At 43.5% G+C, this 5,494-nt stretch overlaps 1 non-coding gene across 1 annotated transcript; it reads right to left on the bottom strand.

Moving 5' to 3' along the window:
• Positions 1-2,061: 2,061 nt before the first annotated feature.
• trnas-aga (transfer RNA serine (anticodon AGA)) lies at positions 2,062-2,144 on the bottom strand. The gene has a single exon. It is a non-coding gene; the product is annotated as a tRNA-Ser (tRNA).
• Positions 2,145-5,494: the final 3,350 nt, after the last annotated feature.

Here is a 5,494-nt window from a genome sequence, read left to right as displayed (position 1 = left end):
TTTTGTATAATAGCCTATTGTGGGGAACCTTATCGAACAACTTTCTGAAACCCATATACATCACATCAACCGGTTTACTGTCATCTCCCTGTTTGGTCACTTTGTCAAAAAAATCAATAAGATTCGTTAGGCAAGGCCTACCCATCACAAAACCGTGCTGACTGTCCCTGATCAGATTATTCTTTTCTAGATGGTCATAAATCCTATCTATAATAACCTTTTCCAACACGTTACCAACAACTGCAGTGAGAGTCACTGGTCTGTAATTACCAGGGTTGTCTCTACGACACTTTTTGAACACGGGAACAACATATGCTATGCTCCATTCCACAGGCACTATTCCTGTAGAAAACCATGATTTGACGATCGACGCCAAAGGCTCATCAATCTCTTCCCTTGCTTCCCAGAGAATCCTAGAACAGATCCCATCGAGCCCAGGGGAGTTGTCTTTTATCTCACTCTCCAGTATGTCTATCACCTAATCCTTTTGAACCTCAAACTCTACTAAACTAGACGCAAGTATCTCAGTATCTTCCTCGCCAACATTTTCATTTTCTATAGCGAACACTGTCGAAAAATATTTATTTAGCGCTTCCCCTATCTCCTCTGACACCACACACAACTTCCCACTATTATCCTTGATTGTCCCAAGTTTAACTCAGGTCATTCTTTTATTCCTGACATACCTATGGAAAGCCTCAGGGTTAACCCTGAACCTATCTGCCAACAACTTCTCATGTCTCCTCCTGGATCTTCTCAGCTCTCTTTTTACGTCTTTCCTGATATCGTTGGAACCTCGAGCGCTCTAACTGAGTTTTCACATTTTGTCCTAACATAAGACTTCTTGTTCTTCTTGACCAGGGATTCCACTTCCTTCGTAAACCACGGCTCACGCGTTCTATATCTTCCTCCCTGCCTGACAGGTACATACTTATCTAGGACACACAGGAGCTTTTCCTTGAATAAGCTCCACATTTTAATGTGCTCAACCCCTGCAGTTTCCTAACACATTCTACGCTTCCAATATCTAACCTCATTGCATCGTAATTTCCCTTCCACCAGCTGAACATTTTGCTCCGTGGACTACACCTATTCCTTTCCATCACGAAAGTAAACCTGAGAGAATTGTGATCGCTGTCTCCAAAGTGCTCACCTATTTCCGAATCTAAAACCTGGCTAGGTACGTTACCCCGTACTAAATCGAAAGTGGCTTCGTCCCTTGAAGGCATGTCTACATACTATGTCAGGAAGCCCTCCTGCACACACTGCGCAAAAACTGACCCATCTATAGTACTCGTACTGTAGTGATCACAGTCAATATTTGGATTTTGTCTTGAGGTTTTCGTTGTCCCAGTGTCCAGATGAAGTTTGCATTCCTCACGTACGTGTGCTAGAATTCTTTCAATGTCTCAGATCAGTTCCTGTCCCGAGAACATCAGAGTCAATGTCCCGTCCTCTTCTCGGTCCGACAGTTCACACTTCTTCATCCTCCTCTGATTCCATTTCCCAAAGAGTTTCTCAAGATTTCCAAAGCTGGAGCCTAAATTATATGGTTTGCTTCTTAAATATTTTTCCAAATGCCAACTGACAATATTTTCACAGTATCTCTTCACAATCCTCTGGCTTGCACCATGTCCAGGGATGAGAAGTCCCGTTTGGTGCAGAGATTCCCGAGGTTGGTGAGTTTCACTTTGGAACAAAGATGGTTAAGTGGCAATTTCCTGCGGTTGTTTGTAATGATGGGAGAGGGAGCGGTGGGGAATGAGCACTTTGACGAGTAGGAGGAAGTGTTGCCACTGACCCGAGCCAGAGAACAGAGGACAGGGATTAAAGGAATCTAATGAAAAGGAGCACTTCTGCTTAGCACGTTCAATAACAACTGCAGAAACCCGATGCGTCGAGCAGTGTATCTGGAAAGAGAAACAGAGATAATGTTTTAAATATGGAACATTTCTGATGAAGAACTCGAGTTTCTCAAGTCTAATCAAATTACCGGCGCGGTTTGCAAAATCGGTTTTCTGAACTTGAGCCAAAATTACTCCAGCAGGAAATCATTTATAACGTAGTCAGTAGGATTACGAACCTACGTGGGGAAACCCCAATGGATTTCTAATCCATCGCCTTAACCACTCGGCCATGACTACAGAGAGTGCTGGCCGGTTGAGCATTGACCAAATCAGCCGTGATCTCATTGAAAGCTCTCGCTGACTTGATGAGATAAATGCTTCCATCTCCTTTCATACCTTTGCTGTCATTTGTAAGGTGCGAGACACCAATGTAAAAGAAGAAAAGCACAAAGGTAGGAAAAGATATTTGCAGCCAAACTGAGTCAAAATTATTTATTGAAAGGAAAAGCACACTTGGCAATTTGCTAGATCTCTTTGCGAACATGACCAGCAGAGGTAAGCAAGGGAGCTATTGATCTGAGTATTCTTGGACCTGAAGCAAACAAAGGTTAGTGACATATTCATTTCTTTTTCTGGCGAACGAAATGTTCTTTCCTGATGGTTACAATGAAAGAGATGGTTCCCAATAAAAGACAAAGATTAAGTCGCATCTAGATATATTTCAATGTGACACGATTCATTTTCAGTTCCTAATTACCCCAGAGATGGAGGGGGTGAGTTACGTTTCTTCAATCTTCAACTCCTCAGCACTGAGGTACCGTCATGAAACCGCTAGAGATGGAGTTCTTGAATTGGGATCAGCGACACTGAAAGAACTAGGTAAAAGTGAGGACTGCAGATGCTGGAAACCAGATTTTAGATCAGAGTGATGCTGGAAAAGCACAGAAGGTCAGGCAGCATCCGAAGAGCAGGCAAGTCGACCTTTCTATTGCCAGTCCTGCTGTGTTCCGCAAACAATTTTCGTTTTTGGCTCAGATTTCCAGAAACTACAGCTATGTGTTTTATGTAAACTTTCATAATGTGTTGCACAAAACCAATGACCTGCCAGCATCGGAAAATCGGCAGAAGTACTGGTACACCGATATGTTTGCTGAACAATACAATCATTCCATGAGCGGGAATACGATCCGGGCCACGGTGCTGAGAGTACCGAATCCTCACAAGTAAATAACAAGACAAGGCGATAGATACTATAGTATTTGGTGTAATTAAAACACCTTTTCTGAACATTTTCGTTGCAGATTATTTTCAACTTGTCTTCGAAGATTTACAAAGTGGGAAAAGGCCATTCCGTCCGCGTGCATTGCGGCTAATCAGAGAGCCATCTGTTCTAGTCGCAGTTTCCAACTTTGGCCCAAACTCTCGTGTGTTCTAATGTTTACAGGGCAAATGTCAATGAGGTTATCCTATGTTCTTAAATGGCACAATAACTGAGCAGAAGTATGACACTTCCACAACGAATTGTAAGTCTTTTGAGGAACTCATGCTCATTTTCACCCACAGAGGGAGACACACAGGAAGATACTCCATAACTGACGGCGGTGTCCGTTGTGGAGAACTGGAATTTGAAATGGACAATAGGACAAATGTAAGTTTTCAATGCGGATGCACAGAGGCGACATCCCGCCAAGACTTCACAGGGGAGCGTCAACGTAGAGCACGGTTAAAGAGAAACGCCCCCTTTGCGTCAGGTAGGGCTCGAACCTACAATCTTCTGATCTAAAATCAGACGCGTAATCCATTATGCCACTGGCCCAAGAGACCAACGAGGCGTTGGCAGAATATTGATATTTTAAACCATGGACTTTCACAGAATCAGAATTAAAAAGGTGAACAAGCACCGAAGATAATCACCAACACTGCTTCACTTCGAAATTTCCAATTTGTGAAGCAGTGCCTTTCACTGGCAAAGGAGAAACATTTGTCCTCAGCTGCCTGCTTCAGGGTCGCCTCCTTCTCTGCTGGAAGTTTCCATTGTTTTATTCACAGTCACGACGCAATTTCATGATCCACTCCAGTGAAAAAGTGTCATGGTGTCGTCCAAGCAAGACCCTGCAGATACTCAGCGAGAGACCTCCGGTCATTTCGAGCTCTGGATGTGGAATTAGACGAGATGCGTGACGCCTTTTATTGGCGCCGCCACTTCACTGCAAATTAGCGGCACAAAACGAGCCGTTGTTAGCATCAGCTTGATTTGTACCTTCCTGTAATGCATTTGCTAAACAACATCAGATAGATCCCATAGGCCCAGCTGACTTATCTATTTTCCCACTCTGCAGTATTTCGAATATCTCTTCCTTGTGAACCTCAATCTCTTCTAGTTTAGATGCAAATATCTCTGTACCTTCCTCGCCAACATTTTCATTTTCTATAGCGAACACTGTCGAAAAATATTTATTTTGTGCTTCCCCTATCTCCTCTGATTCCACACACAACTTCCCACTATTATCCTTGATTGTGCCAAATTTGACTCTCGTCATTCTTTTATTCCTGACATACCTATGGAAAGCCGTAGGGTTAACCCTGAACCTATCTGCCAACAACTTCTCATGTCTCCTCTTGGCTCTTCTCAGCTCTCTTTTTAGGTCTCTCCTGATATCGTTGGAACCCTCGAGCGCTCTAACTGAGTTTTTACATTTTGTCCTAACATAAGACTTCTTGTTCTTCTTGACCAGGGATTCCACTTCCTTAGTAAACCACGGCTTACGCGTTCTATATCTTCCTCCCTGCCTGACAGGTACATACTTATCTAGGACACACAGGAGCTTTTCCTTGAATTAGCTCCACATTTTAATGTGCTCAACCCCTGCAATTTCCTACCACATTCTACGCTTTCAAAATCTTACCTCATTGCATCGTAATTTCCCTTCCACCAGCTGAACATTTTGCTCCGTGGACTACACCTATCCCTTTCCATCACGAAAGTAAACCTGAGAGAATTGTGATCGAATTCTCCAAAGTGCTCACCTACTTCCGAATCTAAAACCTGGCCAGGCTCGTTACCCAGTACTAAATCGAAAGTGGCTTCGTCCCTTGAAGGCATGTCTACATTCTGTGTCAGGAAGCCCTCCTGCACACACTGGGCAAAAAAATGACCCATCTATAGTACACGTACTGTAGTTATCCAAGTCAATATTTGGATTTTGTCTTGAGTGTTCCAGAATTTTTCATTGTCCCAGAGTCCAGATGAAGTTTGCATTCCTCACGGACGTGAGCGAGAATTCTTTCAATGTCTCAGATCAGTTCCTGTCCCGAGAACATCAGAGTCAATGTCCCGTCCTCTCCTCGGTCCGACGGTTCACACTTCTCCATCCTCTTCTGATTCCATTTCCCAAAGAGTTTCTCAAGATTTCCAAAGCTGGAGCCTAAATTATATGGTTTCCTTCTTAAACATTTTTCCAAATGCCAACTGACAATATTTTCACAGTATCTCTTCACAATCCTCTGGCTTGCACCTTGTCCAGGGATGAGAAGTCCCGTTTGGTGCAGAGATTCCCGAGGTTGGTGAGTTTCACTTTGGAACAAAGATGGTTAAGTGGCAATTTCCTGCGGTTGTTTGTAATGATGGGAGAGGGAGCGGTGGGGAA

Source organism: Chiloscyllium plagiosum, unplaced genomic scaffold (assembly GCF_037043375.1).
Source record: "Chiloscyllium plagiosum isolate Xiang-an unplaced genomic scaffold, Cpla_swu_hap1 HiC_scaffold_38, whole genome shotgun sequence".
In the NCBI taxonomy this organism is placed as follows: domain Eukaryota; kingdom Metazoa; phylum Chordata; class Chondrichthyes; order Orectolobiformes; family Hemiscylliidae; genus Chiloscyllium; species Chiloscyllium plagiosum.
The sequence above is the reverse complement of the archived record's forward strand: the minus strand, read 5'-3'. Positions and strand labels throughout refer to the sequence as shown.